The 20,999-nt window shown below is 48.7% G+C and overlaps 1 pseudogene; it reads right to left on the bottom strand.

Moving 5' to 3' along the window:
• Window positions 1-15,809: 15,809 nt before the first annotated feature.
• LOC123730502 (uncharacterized protein K02A2.6-like) lies at window positions 15,810-19,090 on the bottom strand (annotated as a pseudogene).
• Window positions 19,091-20,999: the final 1,909 nt, after the last annotated feature.

The following is a 20,999-nucleotide window of genomic DNA, read 5'->3' as shown; positions in this document are numbered from 1 at the left end:
GTAGGCTGTAGACTGCATCTCACTGTAATAGGCTGCAGGCTGTAAGCTGCATCTCGCTGTATTAGGCTGTAGGCTGTAGGCTGCATCTAACTGTAGTAGGCTGTAGGCTGCATCTCACAGTAGTAGGCTGTATCTCACTGTAGTAGGCTGTAGGCTGCATATCACTGTAGTAGGCTGTAGGCTGCATCTCGCTGTAGTAGGCTGTAGGCTGTATCTCACTGTAGTAGTCTGGAGATTGTATCTCACTGTAGTAGCCTGTAGGCTGGATCTCACTATTGTATGCAGTAGGCTTTATCTCACTGTAGTAGGCTGTAGGCTGCATCTCAATGTAGTAGGCAGTAGACTGTATCTCACTGTAGTTGGCTGTAGACTGCATCTCAATGTAGTAGGCTGTTTCTCACTGTAGTAGGCTGTGTCTCACTGTGGTAGGCTATAGGCTGTATCTCACTGTGGTAGGCTGCAGGCTGCATCTCACTGTAGTAGACTGTTGGCTGTATCTCACTGCAGTAGGCAGTAGGCTCTATTTCACTGTAGTAGGCTATAGGCTGCATCTCAATGTAGTAGGCTGTATCTCACTGTAGTGGGCTGTAGGCTGCATCTCACTGTAGTAGGCTGCAGGCTGAAACTGACTGTAGTAGGCTGCAGGCTCTATCTCACTGTTGTAAGCTGCATCTCACTGTAGTATGCTGTAGGCTGCATCTCACTGTAGTAGGCTGCCTGCTGTAGGCTGCATGCTGTAGGCTGCATCCCTAGTAGACTGTAGGCTGCATCTCAATGTTGTAGGCTGTATCTCACTGTAGTAGGCTGTATCTCACTGTAGTGGGCTGCAGGCTGTATCTCACTGTAGTAGGCTGTAGGCTGCATCTCACTGTAGTAGGCTGCAGGCTGTATCTCACTGTAGCAGACTGTAGGCTGCATCTCACTGTAGTAGGCTGCAGGCTGTAGGCTGCATCTCACTGTAGTAGGCTGTAGGCTGCATCTCGCTGTAGTAGGCTGTAGCCTGCAGGCTGCATCTCACTGTAGTAGGCTGTAGGCTGCATCTCACTGTAGTAGGCTGTATCTCACTGTAGTAGGCTGTAGGCTGCATATCACTGTAGTAGACTGTAGGCTGCATCTCGCTGTAGTAGGCTGTAGGCTGTATCTCACTGTAGTAGTCTGTAGATTATATCTCACTGTAGTAGCCTGTAGGCTGGATCTCACTATTGTATGCAGTAGGCTGTATCTCTCTGTAGCAGGCTGTAGGCTGCATCTCACTGTAGTAGGCTGTAGGCTGCATCTCACTGTAGTAGGCTGCAGGCTGAAACTGACTGTAGTAGGCTGCAGGCTCTATCTCACTGTAGTAAGCTGCATCTCACTGTAGTAGGCTGTAGGCTGCATCTCACTGTTGTAGGCTGCATGCTATAGGCTGCATCCCTAGAAGGCTGTAGGCTGCATCTCAATGTTGTAGGCTGTATCTCACTGTAGTAGGCTGTATCTCACTGTAGTGGGCTGCAGGCTGTATCTCACTGTAGATGGCTGTAGGCTGCATCTCACTGTAGTAGGCTGCAGGCTGTATCTCACTGTAGTAGACTGTAGGCTGCATCTCACTGTAGTAGGCTGCAGGCTGTAGGCTGCATCTCACTGTAGTAGGCTGTAGGCTGCATCTCACTGTAGTAGGCTGTAGGCTGCATCTCACTGTAGTAGGCTGTATCTCACTGTAGTAGGCTGTAGGCTGCATATCACTGTAGTAGGCTGTAGGCTGCATCTCGCTGTAGTAGGCTGTAGGCTGTATCTCACTGTAGTAGGCTGTGATACATCTCACTGTAGTAGCCTGTAGGCTGGATCTCACTATAGTATGCAGTAGGCTGTATCTCTCTGTAGCAGGCTGTAGGCTGCATCTCACTGTAGTAGGCTGTAGGCTGCATCTCACTGTAGTAGGCTGCAGGCTGAAACTCACTGTAGTAGGCTGCAGGCTCTATCTCACTGTAGTAAGCTGCATCTCACTGTAGTAGGCTGTAGGCTGCATCTCACTGTTGTAGGCTGCATGCTGTAGGCTGCATCCCCTAGAAGGCTGTAGGCTGCATCTCAATGTTGTAGGCTGTATCTCACTGTAGTAGGCTGTATCTCACTGTAGTGGGCTGCAGGCTGTATCTCACTGTAGATGGCTGTAGGCTGCATCTCACTGTAGTAGGCTGCAGGCTGTATCTCACTGTAGTAGGCTGTAGGCTGCATCTCACTGTAGTAGGCTGCAGGCTGTAGGCTGCATCTCACTGTAGTAGGCTGTAGGCTGCATCTCACTGTAGTAGGCTGTAGGCTGCATCTCACTGTAGTAGGCTGTATCTCACTGTAGTAGGCTGTAGGCTGCATCTCACTGTAGTAGGCTGTAGGCTGCATCTCGCTGTAGTAGGCTGTAGGCTGTATCTCACTGTAGTAGTCTGTAGGTTACATCTCACTGTAGTAGCCTGTAGGCTGGATCTCACTATTGTATGCAGTAGGCTGTATCTCACTGTAGTAGGCTGTAGGCTGCATCTCAATGTAGTAGGCTGTATCTCACTGTAGTGGGCTGTAGGCTGCATCTCACTGTAGTACGCTGCAGGCTGTATCTCACTGTAGTAGGCTGTATCTCACTGTAGTGGGCTGTATCTCACTGTAGCAGGCTGTAGGCTGTATCTCACTGTAGCAGGCTGTAGGCTGCATCCCACTGTAGTAGGCTGTAGGCTGCATCTCACTGTAGTAGGCTGCAGGCTGTATCTCACTGTAGTAGGCTGTAGGTTGTATCTCACTGTAGTAGTCTGCATCTCACTGTAGTAGGCTGCATCTCACTGTAGTAGGCTTATACTGTGTAGGCTGTATCTCACTGTAGTAGGCTGTAGGCTGTAGGCTGCATCTCACTGTAGTAGGCTGTTGGCTGCCTCTCAATGTTGTAGGCTGTATCTCACTGTAGTAGGCTGTATCTCACTGTAGTAGGCTGTAGGCTGCATCTCACTGTAGTAGGCTGCATCTCACTGTAGTAGGCTGTAGGCTGTATCTCACTGTAGTAGGCTGTGGGCTGTATCTCACTGTGGTAGGCTGTGGGCTGTATCTCACTGTGGTAGACTGTAGGCTGTATCTCACTTTGGTAGCCTGTAGGCTGTTGGCTGTATCTCACTGTGGTAGCCTGTAGGCTGTGGGCTGTATCTCACTGTGGTAGCCTGTAGGCTGTGGGCTGTATCTCACTGTGGTAGGCTGTAGGCTGTATCTCACTGTAGTAGGCAGTATCTCACTGTAGTGGGCTGCAGGCTGTATCTCACTGTAGTAGGCTGTAGGCTGCATCTCACTGTAGTAGGCTGCAGGCTGTATCTCACTGTAGCAGACTGTAGGCTGCATCTCACTGTAGTAGGCTGCAGGCTGTAGGCTGCATCTCACTGTAGTAGGCTGTAGGCTGCATCTCGCTGTAGTAGGCTGTAGCCTGCAGGCTGCATCTCACTGTAGTAGGCTGTAGGCTGCATCTCACTGTAGTAGGCTGTATCTCACTGTAGTAGGCTGTAGGCTGCATATCACTGTAGTAGGCTGTAGGCTGCATCTCGCTGTAGTAGGCTGTAGGCTGTATCTCACTGTAGTAGTCTGTAGGCTGTATCTCACTGTAGTAGCCTGTAGGCTGGATCTCACTATTGTAGGCAGTAGGCTGTATCTCACTGTAGCAGGCTGTAGGCTGCATCTCACTGTAGTAGGCTGTAGGCTGCATCTCACTGTAGTAGGCTGCAGGCTGAAACTGACTGTAGTAGGCTGCAGGCTCTATCTCACTGTAGTAAGCTGCATCTCACTGTAGTAGGCTGTAGGCTGCATCTCACTGTAGTAGGCTGCATGCTGTAGGCTGCATCCCTAGTAGGCTGTAGGCTGCATCTCAATGTTGTAGGCTGTATCTCACTGTAGTAGGCTGTATCTCACTGTAGTGGGCTGCAGGCTGTATCTCACTGTAGATGGCTGTAGGCTGCATCTCACTGTAGTAGGCTGCAGGCTGTATCTCACTGTAGTAGACTGTAGGCTGCATCTCACTGTAGTAGGCTGCAGGCTGTAGGCTGCATCTCACTGTAGTAGGCTGTAGGCTGCATCTCACTGTAGTAGGCTGTAGGCTGCATCTCACTGTAGTAGGCTGTATCTCACTGTAGTAGGCTGTAGGCTGCATATCACTGTAGTAGGCTGTAGGCTGCATCTCGCTGTAGTAGGCTGTAGGCTGTATCTCACTGTAGTAGTCTGTAGATTACATCTCACTGTAGTAGCCTGTAGGCTGGATCTCACTATTGTATGCAGTAGGCTTTATCTCACTGTAGTAGGCTGTAGGCTGCATCTCAATGTAGTAGGCTGTATCTCACTGTAGTGGGCTGTAGGCTGCATCTCACTGTAGTAGGCTGCAGGCTGTATCTCACTGTAGTAGGCTGTATCTCACTGTAGTGGGCTGTATCTCACTATAGCAGGCTGTAGGCTGTATCTCTCTGTAGCAGGCTGTAGGCTGCATCCCACTGTAGTAGGCTGTAGGCTGCATCTCACTGTAGTAGGCTGCAGGCTGTATCTCACTGTAGTAGGCTGTAGGTTGTTTCTCACTGTAGTAGTCTGCATCTCACTGTAGTAGGCTGCATCTCACTGTAGTAGGCTATATCTCACTGTAGTAGGCTGTATCTCACTGTAGTAGGCTGTAGGCTGTAGGCTGCATCTCACTGTAGTAGGCTGTTGGCTGCATCTCAATGTTGTAGGCTGTATCTCACTGTAGTAGGCTGTATCTCACTGTAGTAGGCTGTAGGCTGCATCTCACTGTAGTAGGCTGCATCTCACTGTAGTAGGCTGTAGGCTGTATCTCACTGTAGTAGGCTGTGGGCTGTATCTCACTGTGGTAGGCTGTGGGCTGTATCTCACTGTGGTAGACTGTAGGCTGTATCTCACTTTGGTAGCCTGTTTGCTGTTGGCTGTATCTCACTGTGGTAGCCTGTAGGCTGTGGGCTGTATCTCACTGTGGTAGCCTGTAGGCTGTGGGCTGTATCTCACTGTGGTAGGCTGTAGGCTGTATCTCACTGTGGTAGCCTGTAGGCTGTAGGCTGTATCTCACTGTAGTAGGCTGTAGGCTGTATCTCACTGTGGTAGGCTGTATCTCACTGTGGTAGGCTGTATCTCACTGTAGTAGGCTGTAGGCTGTATCTCACTGTGGTAGGCTGTAGGCTGTATCTCACTGTGGTAGGCTGTATCTCACGGTGGTAGGCTGTAGGCTGTGTTCTGGTTGTCTGGATCTCCATTCATCTTTTTTTTCTGCGTTTGTTTACTGTTAATGTAACTAGCCTGAATACAGATTGTGTCATGTCTTTATCGATCTGATATTGTGTTTACTAGTGCTGCTTGGTACCGCTGTTTTGTCCTGTTCACCTTCACTTGTTCGTATTCACAAATGTGTCGGCATTCTAAGCCAAACTGCTATTCATTATTTTTGTTTGCATTTATGAATGACTAGGCTACTACTTTCAGCATTTAGTTTGCATTATTATGGTAAGCTATGTGTGTGGCTGCAGTCACATAGGTTAATTCAACTATTAAAATCAGCCTATCTATCGTGTTGCCTACTGTATGTTCATTACAAAAATGGCCTTGCGCTGACCTTCAAAAGCCCTCAATCAATGGTCTCAGCGTCTCGGTAATTTGAACTTTATGTTTATTGTGGTATTGCGGGGTATAAGCAGAATTCAATACAATTCCAATGCAAGAACCCACCCCCAAAATGTCAACTGCCCTCTTAGTCACTTCATCATGGCGCCGCGTCTGCTCCACACTGTGCTGGAAGACCTGAAAGTGGCCCCTGTACACTGAACTAGCCAGGTGGGGCTCCAGCTAACTGAATGGGAACAGCAGGCCTCTGGAACTTCCTTTGGGGGAGCAGGGAGGCTTGCTGGAATGAAGCCAGGTTTTGAGCACCTTGCTGGGATGCAGTCCAGAATCCAGTCCCTGGCTTCAGCCATAGCCTCGGTCTCCCTCAGAACATATTGGACTCCTATTGTATAATTTTGATGGGTGAGGTGTTGTAGCTAGCAGGTAAACAATGACATGGCTATGATGACCTTTTTTGGCAGTACAGTCTCTCCATTCAGTCTCTCTCTCTCTCTCTCTCTCTCTCTCTCTCAGCAGTGTGTGAAAATGACTCAGGTGTTCAAACACAGGTGAAGAAACATGCAGTGGGAGTCATGCACATAACCACGTTCACTTAAAAAAAAAAAAATTCCAACAGTAGAAGGACCATCCAAGTGGACTTTATAGTTTATTCAACGTTCTGACTTGTACACAGACTTTTTTTCGTTTCTGGCATATATTCCAGAAATAGAAAGGTCTATTGTGGCTCTCATTCAGGGAGGAAGAGGCGAAGCGAGAGGTTTCACTCTCCAATATCTGTCCAGAATAAGACCAATGTGTTTCAAAGGGTTTATTTTGGACCTAAGCTTGTCGCCTGCCTTCCAGCCATTGGGACGACTCCCATTTGTTATGGCGGAGACCAGGCGGAGACATGAGCGTCTCGTCATTATTTACAGATCTCTGTTACACTCAGAATGCAGCAGGCCAGAGGCAAGGATCCTGGATAGCAAGTCATAACATTGGCTAATTAGCTAGCAAGCTCTTTTACTTGTTTAGTTGAAAGCCCTCTCGCAATTCGAAAATAAATTAAACTCACCCGATGACTTGTTCCTATATTATGCCAATAACAACTAACCTGTGTGAGCATGGCTGAGATGTTACAGGCTACTACTACCCAGCAGTGTTTCCCCCCCAAAAAAAATGTGTTTGGTGAATGAACATCCAGTGCTGCCCTTACTTTTTCCATTGCAATCAATTGAAGTCAAACATGAACTAAATTCAACATTGCTACGTACTCAGAGATCTGACAATGCTTACTGGGTTTCAGGTAACTTTCCCATTGTTACCAGAGTTTCACAGAATTCCCAGTTGGATGATTCCTAGAAAAAAGGGAACAAGGAGGGCATACGCAGGAGATCCGGGAATCCTTCGAACAGGATTTCTGGAAAACCCTGCGAAATTTTTGAAAGTTATTGGAATTTCACAAACCCTAGTTTCAGACCAAGAAAGCATTGTTCTCTTTCTCAAATCACTTTGTTTGCATTTCTGCCTTTTAAATCCACTAAGAGGCGATGTTGACTGTCCAGCTGGTTGACCTTGGCAACATCTCTCTCCCATCTAGTCTCACTCTTTTATAATTAACATTTAGATGTAATAAACGTATCACTAGTCACTTAAACAATGCCACTTTATATAATGTTTACATACCCTACATTACTCATCTCATATGTATATACTGTACTCTATACCATCTACTGCATCTTGCCTATGCCATTCGGCCATCGCTCATCCATATATTTCTATGTACATTTTCTTTTTCATTCCTTTACACTTGTGTGTATAAGGTAGTAGTTGTGAAATTGTTAGATTACTTGTTAGATATTACTGCACGGTCGGAACTAGAAGCACAAGCATTTCGCTACACTCGCATTAACATCTGCTAACCATGTGTATGTGACAAATAACATCTGCTAACCATGTGTATGTGACAAATAACATCTGCTAACCATGTGTATGTGGCCAATACAATTTGATTTGACTTAGTCCTCCTCACCCCTACCTATCCACCCACTAGTCTCCTAACCCCGTGAGTTCTACTTGCTGCAGTGATTGATGCTGAACTGCATCAGCTAATTCAGAGAAATCCTATCACTCTCTACTGTTTCATTTATCACCAACAAGGTAGGTTTAGTATGTAACACTTTGTACGTCATGTTCCTGTGTGTGAATCAGTTGCCTCAGCGCCGGGCTGATATAAAGGGAGAAGAGTTGCTCTGTGCGACCTTAGCGTGACTACTTAGTAAATGAGAGTGTGTCCTCTGTGTTTTTTTTCAGAGTGAAGAGAATGATGATCCCTAAATCACATTCCAACAGGAATTACCAGCGAGGACAGGATACATTATGACCCCCCAGAACGACCATTATGACCCCCCAGAACGACCACTGGCCATTTACAGTACCAGTCAAAAGTTTGGACACACCTACTCATTCAAAGTTTTTTGAATGAGCGAAGTAGGGTTGGAGAGAGGGAGGGATGAGAGCATGAAGAGAAGTTGGAGGGAGGGAGGGAGGGAGGGATGAGAGCATGGAGAGAAGTAGTAGGGAGGGAGGGATGAGAGCATGAAGAGAAGTTGTAGGGAGGGAGGGAGGGATGAGAGCATGGAGAGAAGTAGTAGGGAGGGAGGGATGAGAGGATGGAGGGAAGGAGGATTGAGAGCATGGAGAGAAGTAGTAGGGAGGGAGAGAGGGATGAGAGGACGGAGGGAGGGAGGGAGGGATGAGGGGACAGAGGGAGGCCCTCTCTGGCTCTCCTCTCTCATGAGTCTATCCCCCCAAGATCAAATGCCAGACCAATCAATCAATCATCCTCAGCAGACATCCATAGCAGGTCCATGATGGCGTTTACCTCCCCAGGGTTTCTATCAACAAAATAAAACAGAAATCATGAAAGAAAATGGACTATCCCCAAACAACCCAACCACTAACTCCATCTCTCTCTCTCTCTCTCTCTCTCTCTCTCTCTCTCTCTCTCTCTCTCTCTCTCTCTCTCTCTCTCTCTCTCTCTCTCTCTCTCTCTCTCTCTCTCTCTCTCTTTCCTTCTTTATGATGACGGTGTTATTTTAATATTTATGTGGTCTGGACAGGGCTGGTTATATTGTGAGACACATGCAGCAAGCAGTGGGTACCATGGCTACTCCAAGGCCGGGGCCCGAGACTACTCCAAGGCCCGGGGCCCGTGGCTACTCCGAGGCCGGGGCCCGTGGCTACTCCGAGGCCGGGGCCCGTGGCTACTCCGAGGCCGGGGCCCGTGGCTACTCCGAGGCCGGGGCCCGTGGCTACTCTGAGGCCGGGGCACGTGGCTAGTCCGAGGCCGGGGCCCGTGGCTACTCCAAGGCCGGGTGTGACATTGTAGCACAAGGAAAGAGTCCAGCTGGTGATTATCCACTCACAATAACACACACCACAATCTAAGAGCTAATTGTGCATAAACTGACACTGATTTATCATGCATCCTGACCTCCGCTGCCACTACAAGGCACATAACCACATTCATTTGCATGTTAACAACTATCACCCCCAACCCCCAGCTCTGTCCCCTATGCCTTGATCTTTTGCTTGACAGGGACACAAAGGAACGTTCTCTGCCTGCCACTCCTTTTGTGTGAGCAGAAGGATGAGGTACCCGAAGCAGTGTATCAAGTCAGAAGGTCAAACTATCAATACGTCTCCTACACACGCCGACGCTCATCAAGCACTCGCCGCGAGGGAAAACCAACGCTTGTCAGAGATTATCACAGTGTATTCCTGAATATATATCTTCCCATTTGCGCCTAGTGTTGGGAGGCTGACAACAGTCTGTGTCCAATAGGTAGTGTATATTCAGGCTTACACCTGTAGCAACCATCACTACTCGGAGTTGATCAACGTTATTAAATATCACTGTTTGGCTCACAAATCTTGTTCAACTCTGTTGAAACACAAAGCCACAAACTCTCAATCGATATCTGAGCTCTGCAAAGAACCCTGTCTCTCCCATCTCCTGTCTTTTATTCTTGAAAGGGATACTAGCATGCTAGTAGATAGCCATAGACTTCCAGTCATTGCGCTAATGCTAGTTAGCATTGGCTCACAAAACTACCTCTTAACTTCCTTCATACTGGACACAGAGACATAAAAATTATATCCGCAAGTTCATCTGACTCTGGGGAAGTAGATACAGGGCTTCATTGCTAAAATCCCAAAGTATCCCTTTCAGCTTCTGCCTTAAATACAGCATAACTATTTTGGCAGGTGGTGTTTGGCTGATATTAGGAAACTAGCATCTAGCGCTCAGGGATATCGATTGTGGCTTTGCTGCCAAGACTCCCAGCTCTACTGCTCTGCTGGCATAGATATAGAGGAGAGGAGGGGAGGGGGGAGTGACCTTGAGCCAGGATCCAGGAAGATGATAAATTCGCCACAGGAAGGAAATGCAGTGAAAACAAACAGTGGCTAGAGATGCCTGCCAGGCCACATGCTGATTTGATCTAGTTGTGGACTGTAGTCCTGGTCATAAGGAGGGGATATGTTTAGTGTTCCCCTGAAACCAGTTACATCTGAAACAACAAACTACATTGTTTGTCAGATTCTGAACCACATTGAGAAAGTGTCACCTGGTTTCTTCAGCAAAATGAAGAGCCACTGACACACTGTCCTTTCCAGTGCTGAGGAATGAACACACACACACACACACACACACACACACACACACACACACACACACACACACACACACACACACACACACACACACACACACACACACACACACACACACACACACACACACACACACACACACACACACACACACCAACCCCCACACACATCCTTTATCCCCCTCTCTCTCTCTCTCTCTCTCTCTTTCCACATAGATTATTTATCCCCTCAATCCCTCAGGGTCAGCTCCCAGTTCCATCACTCTGTCTAGAATCTTAGCCCCCTCACTGGAGAGAGACGCCCAGCCAATAAGAGATTTTAAGAAGCCTTACTTTGTCGTTTCTCCATTTTTTTTCCTTCAATAAAGGGAGAGGTGAAAACAAACTCAGGAAGCTAGTGTAGACTAGAGTTAAGACAGCTCAGCGATTAGAGAAAATAATAGTTTCCTGGACAGTGAGTTAAGGAAGGTGGTGCTATGAAAGCCCTGCGGTGACACCGAGTGATTGTTCTCAGATGACAGGAACCAGTGTTAAGGTTGTCACGATAACGCGGGGGATCTGAGACAATAACAACAAACGGGGGTCTGAGACAATAACAACAAACAAGGGGTTCTGAGACAATAACAACAAACAAGGGGTTCTGAGACAATAACAACAAACAAGGGGTTCTGAGACAATAACAACAAACAAGGGGTTCTGAGACAATAACAACAAACAGGGGTTCTGAGACAATAACAACAAACAAGGGGTTCTGAGACAATAACAACAAACAAGGGGTTCTGAGACAATAACAACAAACAAGGGGTTCTGAGACAATAACAACAAACAAGGGGTTCTGAGACAATAACAACAAACGGGTTCTGGATGTGGATCAACACAGGAGGAGGAGACAGAGAGAGAGGGAGGGAGGAGGGGGAGACAGAGAAAAGGAGGGGGAGAGAGAGAGGGATGGAGAAGAGGGAGACAGAGAGATATATAGACAGAGAGAATAGGGGGAGACAGAGAGAGAGGGAGGGAGGGAGGGAGGGGGAGACAGAGAGATATATAGACAGAAGAGGAGGAGACAGAGATGGGAGGGGGAGAGGGAGAGAGAGAGAGGGATGGAGAAGAGGGAGACAGAGAGATATATAGACAGAGAGAATTGGGGGGGACAGAGAGGGAGGGAGGGAGGGAGGGAGGGAGGGAGGGAGGGAGGGAGGGAGGGAGGGAGGGAGGGAGGGAGGGAGGGAGGGACAGAGAGATATATAGACAGAGAAGAGGAGGAGACAGAGATGGGAGGGGGAGAGGGGGAGAGGGGGAGAGGGAGAGAGGTAGGAGGAGACAGAGAGATATATAGACGAGGGAGGGGGAGACAGAGCGATATATAGACAGAGAGAAGAGGAGGAGACAGAGAGAGGAGAGGGAGGGGGAGGGAGGGAGGTAGGGGGAGACAGAGATAGGTAGGTGGAAGAGACACAGAGAGAGGGAGGGAAGAGGGGGAAAGACAGAGGGAGGGAAAAGAGGGAGACAGAGTGCACGCTCGCATGTGTATGCATGTGTGTATATGTGTGTGTGCAGCATTGCACTCTGCTCCCCACCTCTCTGACTCTCTAAAGAGCCCTTCTGCTCAAGACCACAACAGTTGTGCCTTCGGAGCCCCTCCAGTCCCCCTCCCTCCTCTGTTAGAGGGTCTAAAGCTCTGACGTTAGGCTCTTCCCATGGCTGCACAGCAGCAGTTTGAAGACGTGCTGTTATCCATTGTGACTCGCTGGACGCTGACATCACTGGGCATACTAACAACGTGTTTAGTGGATATTAAGGCTACTTGTGGCACTTCACCCACTGCTCGGACCACGGTTCCAGGTAGAAACCTTTCCACAGAGAGTTCTACATGAAACCCCAAATAGTTCTACTTGTAATAAAATAACGGTTATATTGGGAACCTAAATGGGTTCTCCTATGGGGACAGCTGAAGAACCCATTTAGAACCCAGGTGATAGCCTGGTGAGATGGACGCTTTTGAGCAACTCTGTATCTTGGTTGTGTTGTCTTGTCTGCTACCTCCTGGGGTTGTGTTGACAGTCTCTCTCTGTCTCTCTGTCTCTCTGTCTCTCTCTCTGTCTCTGTCTCGGTCTCTGTCTCTCTCTCTCTCTCTGTCTCTGTCTCTGTCTCTCTCTCTCTGCGGTTTCAGACCCGACTAGACGCTGCCCGCTGCCTGGTTAAGGCAGTGATTAATTGAGCAGGTCTGGCAGTCCTGAAGCTCCCTGCATGGTTCATTTGTTATGCATTTATACCTTCATAATCCATCTTAAAATTTGATGAAATTCTTCATCATCCTTTTGTATGAGGAGAGACATTTTTTCTCCACAGAAGTGATGAATAGGTTTGTGGCAGTTCTGTTGTCAGAAATAGGCCCGGCACAGTTAGTGGGATCTGGGAAGACTTGCCACTGACTAGCACCAAATCCAACAATTTCTTTGTTTACCATAGTGTTTGGCCATTTATCTACTTTGTATTAAATGATGTTCTTTTAAATAAGTGTAATTCTGGAGCCATTGTCCCGTTGGGATGAGTTGAAAGTTACCTGGTGTTACATAGAGTTTTACTGATACAGCCAACATTAGAATATATTTTCAGTGTAGACTATGTAGCCTTGAGATCAAGTAAACTAAGTATCTTTATTTGACTCATTAGCACCGTTATTCAGTTGCTTGTTTTTGAATATCATTTCACAGTCCTCCACCAGTGGCCCCTACCAGCAGATGGCAGTAGAGCCCCATGGTTCGCCAGCCAGTGGCTGAGTCACACAGAGTTTACCATCTGTTGCCTTGCATGGGGTCCTGGGAGCCTTCAGACAGAGTATGTGAACCTAAATCATGTTACCCAGTGTCTCTTCCCCTCTCTCCCCAGCCAAGCTCACTCATATCAGCTGATAACAACACAAGAGAGAGAGGGCGGAGGGGGGAGTGAGTGGAACAGAGTCTGTTAGCTAGGGTTACCTTTAGAGAGGCTTGCTATGGGATGTGTTAACAATCGGGGACGACAGTGTTGGTGAATGTCAGAGGGACAGAGAGGTATTACAGCGTTATTACTGGGACTGGAGAGTATGGATACTGGAGAGTATGTATACTGGAGAGTATGGATACTGGAGAGTATGGATACTGGAGAGTATGGATACTGGAGACTATGGGGACTGGAGACTATGGGGACTGGAGACTATGGGGACTGGAGACGATGGGGACTGGAGACTATGGGGACTGGAGACTATGAGGACTGGAGACGATGGGGACTGGAGACGATGGGGACTGGAGACGATGGAGACCAATTTGTAAGTCGCTCTGGATAAGAGCATCTGCTAAATGACTTAAATGTAAATGATACTGGAGACGATGGGGACTGGAGGCGATGGGGACTGGAGACGATGGGGACTGGAGACTATGGGGACTGGAGACGATGGGGACTGGAGACTATGGGGACTGGAGACGATGGGGACTGGAGACGATGGGGACTGGAGACGATGGATATTGGGATGGGCTCTGACTGAGACAAGCCGCCACTCGATCTGTTAACAATTTGGATGAGCGTATTACAGGAGTCTATGGGTAGCTATGGGACTAAGCTACACTGATTTATGGGCTACCTCAGGAACTTATCTGACATGTCTAACTCAGCTTCAGCTTCGGGGAAAAACACACAATATGGTATTATCTTATAAAGGTCTTGCCATAAACACGACGGCCATTAAATCTCCTTTCAGTGTCAGTCTGAGACACAACAACCCCGGCCCCATGGAGCTGTTCAGTGGAGAGCTGTGCTGTAATACATATGGATGAGAGAAACGGTGTGTGTGTGTGTATGTGAGGACGGAGCATGTCTTCAGAGTGAGGCTAGGGGACTGTGGTGTAGAGCAGGAAGATGTTTAAAGGGGAGTCTGTTCTCTGTGTAACCTACAGCATGCATGGCCTCCCGTCACCCAGGACCTGCTGGCTGATTCCCCTCGTTCCCCTCTTCGTCCTTGTCGATCTCGAGGACAGCACTCTTGGGGGGCGACGGCGATCCTTTGGCCCAGGACACGGTCAGCGATGCTGGAATAAATCTGTCCTAATCTGTGGGCCATGTAGCTACAGCCATTACCTCTTGATCCTGTCCAGGCAGAGCACGGAGCAAGCAGGGAGACGGAGTGTTCACTGCAGTACAGACAGGGTAGAGGGGGAGGGAGAGGGGGAGAGAAACCGAGGGAGGTTGACAGTGTTCACTGCTGTACAGACAGGGTAGAGGAGGAGGGAGAGGGGGAGAGAGACCGAGGGAGGTTGACAGAGCGTTCACTGCGGTACAGACAGGGTAGAGTAGGAGGGAGAGAGACCAAGGGAGAGTGACAGTGTTCACTGTTGTACAGACAGGGTAGAGGAGGAGAGAGAGGGGGAGAGAGACCGAGGGAGGTTGACAGAGTGTTCACTGCGGTACAGACAGGGTAGAGGAGGAGAGAGAGGGGGAGAGAGACCGAGGGAGGTTGACAGAGTGTTCACTGCAGTACAGACAGGGTAGTGGTAGAGGGAGAGAGACCAAGGGAGGGTGACGGAGTGGGAGAGAGACACGCGGAGGGAGATGGAGACCGAGGGAGGCAGAGGGGGAGGGAGAGGAAGAGAGACCGAGGGAGGGAGACAGAGAGAATGAGGTTAAGGTTGAGTGTGAGCGAGAGAAACCATATTAGATGAAGTTATGAATTTAAATGCTTCTCTGGCAAGATCAACTGTCCAATAACAGGAACACGCTGTGGGATTTTTTCCCCAACCCTCTTTGGAATGGAGGTGGCTTTCTGGGTCCTGCAGTCACTGCTCTAGAATCAGTCCATACCTAGTCTCAGAGATGGTTGATTTGTTCTCTAGAATCAGTTCATATCTAGCCTCAGAGATGGTTGATTTGTTCTCTAGAATCAGTCCATATCTAGTCTCAGAGATGGTTGATTTGTTCTCTAGAATCGGTTCATATCTAGCCTCAGAGATGGTTGATTTGTTCTCTAGAATCAGTCCATATCTAGCCTCAGAGATGGTTGATTTGTTCTCTAGAATCAGTCCATATTTAGCCTCAGAGATGTGTAGTAACTTGACAAGGAATGCCCACACGCATTTCGATATGACTTTCCTTTACTTTCAACCCAAACCTAAAGGTGTATTGCCAGGTACAAACGGTACAAATACAGCAGAACTATATAGCCCACTCAACCGGTGGTAGAATCACATTGCACAGAACTCACTCTTAGTGATGACATCATCAAAAGGGAAAGGTCACGGTCAATGCCAATAATAACCATGTCATTATTTATATAGTGTCCACACTATAACACTTCTCCCCCCTCAATTTAAATCCCCCCTGTAAGGAAAACATAAGGTTAACAAGTAAACCACATCAGTGTTTTCTTTTCTTTACTACACCACACTGTAGAACTTCTGCTGGTGTTACGTAAATGTAAACAAAACAACAACAACAACAAAATGACAGTCCTTATTTCTTTTCAACTAGGTCTGCTGCTCTAAACAAACACTAACACCACAAGTCTCTCAGTCTCAACTACAGAGTTAGTCTTTCAGGAGGCTTGTGACTACGCTGTGATCTGCGCAGTACTCCTGGCGTGCTACGAGACACAGGTAAGGCGTGTCCCAGTGGAGCTGGGTCTGAGGGCACAGGAGCAGGTTGGGTGTTTGTGAGAGAATGTCCATCACCCTCTGCTGGAACCACTGAATGCCCCTGTTCCTCAGATGCTGTTTCCTGTGGGGTTTCAACTTGTATACTACCACCCACAGCTGTTCCGTCTGAAAACATGGTCTTGTCTTTGTCATAGCGCAGGCGGAGATGGTCCTGGTGTCTGCGCATGACTCGCCCATCAGTCAGTTTGACCACAAAGGAGACGGGACCACTCTGACTCAGAATGACACCTGGCAACCAGCGTTGGCTGCTTGTGAAGTTGCGGATGTAGACAGTGTCATTGGGTTTTAACTGTCTCTCCCTTGCGTGGTGGTCATGTCTCTCTTTTTGTTTCTCCTGCTTCCGTTCCACTCGTGCTCTGATGTTCGGACGCAGTAGATCCAGGTGAGCTTTTGGCTTTCTGCCCATTAACATCACCGCTGGAGCCTGTCCTGTTGTTGTTTGTGGCGTGATGCGGTATTGGAACAAGAACCGAGAGAGCTTAGTTGTGATGGTTCCCGCAGTCATCCTTTTGAGCCCCTCTTTCAGTGTCTGCACAGCCCGCTCCGCTAAGCCATTTGAGGCCGGGTGAAACGGGGCGCTGCGGACATGGCGGATCCCGTTTCTCCGCATGAATTCTTGGAACAAGTCACCGGTAAACGTTGTTGCGTTGTCGGACACCAGAGAGTCCGGCAGACCATGGGTTGAAAACACCTGCCGAAGCTTTTCGATGGTTGTGGTCGCTGTGATGTTGCTCATGATGTGCGCCTCCAGCCACTTGGAGTGTGCGTCCACCATGACAAGGAACATGTGACCCATGAAAGGGCCTGCAAAATCTATATGCAACCTGGACCATGGGCGGTCAGGCCACTCCCACAGATGTAGTGGCGCGGGCGGCGCCATCTTCTGGTTGATCTGGCACTCAGAACATGATTTAACTTTGTCTTCTACCTCCTGATCCATGTTAGGCCACCAGATGTAAGATCTGGCTAAACTTTTCATCCGGGAGGCACCCGGGTGAGCCTCATGGACCTCATCCATGACTTGTGCCCGGCCAGGGGGTGGAACAACCACTCTGGACCCCCAGAGTATGTATCCATCCTGCACACTCAGCTCAGTTTTGCGCTTTGCATAAGGTCTTAGTCCATCATCCTCTATGACAGGAGGCCAACCCTGCATCAGGAATCCTTTCACTTGGGACAGGATAGGATCCCGGTCTGTCCACTGTTTGATCTGTTTGGCATTCACAGGTGAGTTTGACAATCTCTCCATTAGGAAAATTGTCTCGGGAGGCACCACAGTTGTGGCAGGCATCTCTGGTAGCGGGAGACGGCTGAGCGCGTCTGCATTTGCATTTTCCTTCCCCGCTCTATACACTATCGTGTACTGGTAAGCTGACAGTGTCAGGGCCCAGCGCTGTAACCTTGCTGAAGCCATGGGCGGAATGCATCTTGCTTCACTAAAAAGGCTCATCAGTGGTTTGTGGTCAGTGCATATGGTGAAATGACGACCGTAGAGGTACTGATGGAAGCGTTTCAAAGCAAAGACTATGGCCAGACCTTCCTTGTCTAACTGTGAATAACCCTTCTCAGCACTCGTCAGCGTACGTGATGCGAATCCAATGGGTCTCTCTGACCCGTCCTCCATCTGATGAGAGAGTACTGCCCCGACGCCATAGGGTGAGGCGTCACATGACAGGATGATCTCTTTGTCTTGGTCAAAATGAACCAGAAGTTGTGCTGATTGTAGTAGTGCTTTCACTTCCTTGAAAGCTTTCTCTTGTGCTGGCCCCCACTTCCATTTACAGTCTTTGTGGAGCAACTGATAAAGTGGAGCCAACACTGTTGACAGCTCCGGGAGGAACTTACCATAGTAGTTCACCATGCCCAGGAACGACCTGAGCTCTGACCCATTCTTGGGGTTTGGAGCATCCTTGATGCCCTGACTTTGTCCTCCACAGGACACAGACCCTGCGCTGTGATCTTGTGACCTAGGTATGTCACACTCTGTGCTTGGAATGTGCACTTGCTACACTTCAGGCGCAGCCCTGCCTCAGAGAATCTCTTTAACACCTGGTCCAGATGGTGGAGGTGCTCCTCCTCCGTCTCCCCTGTAACCAGGATGTCATCCAGGTACACTGGTACATGAGGGATCCCCTGCAGCAGATTGTCCATTGTCCTCTGGAAAATGGCTGGGCTGGACGCCACTCCGAAAACCAAGCGGTTGTACCTGAACAAGCCTTTGTGCGTGTTCACTGTGACATACTCTTTTGAGTCCTCGTCCAGGAGGAGCTGTTGGTAGGCGTGACTCATGTCAAGCTTTGAGAACGTCTTGCCTCCTGCCAGTGTCGCGAACAAGTCCTCCACCCGTGGCAGCGGGTAAGCGTCCAGCTTAGAGGCCCTGTTGATGGTGAGTTTGTAGTCCCCACATATACGCACCGTGCCGTCACTTTTCAGAACGGGAACAATAGGAGCTGCCCAGCGGGAGAACTGAACGGGAGTAATGATGTTTGCTTCCTGCAGCCGCTCCAACTCATCTTCCACTTTCTTTTTCATGGCGTAAGGCACTGTTCTGGGCTTGAAAAAGCGAGGCTCGGCCTGAGGATCCACAAACAGCTTAACTGCAGTGCCCTGCAGTGTGCCCAGTTCATCTTTGAAAATCTCTGGGTACTTTTGAATGACATCCTCAGTCACTCGGGTGTGTTTTATCTCACCCCAGCTCAGTTGTATTTTGTTTAGCCAGTCACGCCCTAGTAAACTAGGCCCATTCCCTTTCACCACCAGGAGCCGTGCTCTTGCTGCCTGGCTGTTGTATGCAATGTCCACCTCTAGAGCCCCCAGCAATGGTATGGTCTCCCCGGTGTACGTACGCAGTCTGATCCCTGCCGGTGTGACGGCAGAAACCTGTCTTGAGCCCCATTTTTGTTTGTAGTTCTCCTCACTTATGACAGTGGCAGAGGCCCCCGTGTCAACCTCCATCCTCATTTGCTTTCCATCTACCTCCACTGTAGCATAGATAGGCTCTGCGCGCGGCTCCCTCACATTAAACATGTTGTAGGAACAATGCTCTTCCTCCTCCTCTGTGCTCTCTAGGTGGTGCGCTGCTGACTGAGGCTTTGGTGCTGTGAACTTCCCAGCCCAGTCCGCCCACCCTCTGGCTTGCTCCTAGGACCCCTGCATTTTTTTTCTAAATGTCCCTTTTTGTTGCAATTGTGACAGACAGTCTCCATGAACTTACAGTTGTTACCATAATGTGTCCCTCCACATCTGAAACATTCCACTGCTTTTCCCCTTTTTCCTGCCACCTCTTTTGTCACCTGATGCACTGCACAACTTTCACTGTTGGCCTTTTGAATATTTTTCACATTACTAGCGGCCATCTCCATCCCTTGAGATAGTTCCAACTCTCTCTTGAAAGTCAGTGTGGCTTCCCCCAGCAACCGGCGCTGTATGCTGTCCTCATTAATGCCACAGACTAATCTGTCACGGAGCATGTCCTCTAACATAGCCCCAAACTCACAATGTTCAGAGAGTTCACGTAATTCAGCAACAAAGTTAGCAACAGACTGACCTGTTTTCTGAAAATGGCAGTTAAACTTGAACCTCTGGACAATCACTGACGGCTTTGGATTGTGGTGAGTCTGAACGAGAGCAACTAGATCCCCAAAAGGAATTTCTCCCGGTCTCCGTGGTGTAGCCAAATTCCTCATTAGCTTGTAGGTTTTAGCCCCACACACACTCAAGAGAATAGAGCGCTGTTTATCCTCATCTATGATTCCATTTGCCAAGAAAAAGTGTCCCAACCTTTCCACATATTCCGTCCAGTCCTCGTTCTCATCCACAAACTCAGTGATAGTCCCAAACATTGCCATTATAATGCCAACTTGTCCTTGATCCTCGTTAGCGATTTGCACTTGCTGCTGATTGTCCCCGTCGGCGTTTCCGTCCAGTGGCACCTGCTCTCCGTCGCTCATTAAGCTAACTAGCTAACTGACTGCCTCCACTGTTCTTAGCTAGCTAGCACCTCGCCCTGTACAAGTTGATAAAGTTTTATCCTCGTCGCCAAAAAGGTGTAGTAACTTGACAAGAAATGCCCACACGCATTTCGATATTACTTTCCTTTACTTTCAACCCAAACCTAAAGGTGTATTGCCAGGTACAAACGGTACAAATACAGCAGAACTATATAGCCCACTCAACCGGTGGTAGAATCACCTTGCACAGAACTCACTCTTAGTGATGACATCATCAAAAGGGAAAGGTCACGGTCAATGCCAATAATAACCATGTCATTATTTATATAGTGTCCACACTATAACAAGATGGTTGATTTGTTCTCTAGAATCAGTCCATATTTAGCCTCAGAGATGGTTGATTTGTTCTCTAGAATCAGTCCATATCTAGCCTCAGAGATGGTTGATTTATTCTTCGGTCATAAATAGTGCAGTTTCATCTTCACCCAAACATAAAGAAAAGCTGTAATTTACAAAGTTATTTCATTACGGTACATTTTTGCAGCGCTGGTAATACTTAATAGGTTTAGCACATTGACATGCAAGTGGGCCAGCCGGAGAGAGAGAGGGAGAGGAGAGAGAGAGAGTGGGCCAGCCGGAGAGAGGGAGAGGAGAGAGCGAGAGAGTGGGCCAGCCAGAGAGAGGGAGAGGAGAGAGAGAGAGTGGGCCAGCTGGAGAGCGAGAGAGAGAGGGAGAGGAGAGAGAGAGAGCGGGCCAGCCAGAGAGGGAGAGAAGAGAGAGAGAGTGGGCCAGCCGGGGAGAGGGAGAGGAGAGAGAGAGTGGGCCAGCCAGGGAGAGGGAGAGGAGAGAGAGAAAGATACAAATGAAAGTGTGTCTAAATAAGGGGACTGCATGATGTGCTGTGGTGTGTGTTGAGCTCCAGGCCCTGTGGTTGTGGGTGTCTGTCCAGACTTAGTGGTCTCTGGATTAGAGGCGGAGCCATCCTCTTTGGGTCTGGTGGTGCTGGATCTGGCGCGTTGGTAGTGGGCCTCTTTGGCTTGGCACTGGGCGCTTGCTTCTCCTCTTCTCGTTCCACTCAGAGGAGGACGTACAGAAGGAGAGTG

Source organism: Salmo salar, chromosome ssa25 (assembly GCF_905237065.1).
Source record: "Salmo salar chromosome ssa25, Ssal_v3.1, whole genome shotgun sequence".
Taxonomy (NCBI): Eukaryota; Metazoa; Chordata; class Actinopteri; order Salmoniformes; family Salmonidae; genus Salmo; species Salmo salar.
The sequence above is the reverse complement of the archived record's forward strand: the minus strand, read 5'-3'. Positions and strand labels throughout refer to the sequence as shown.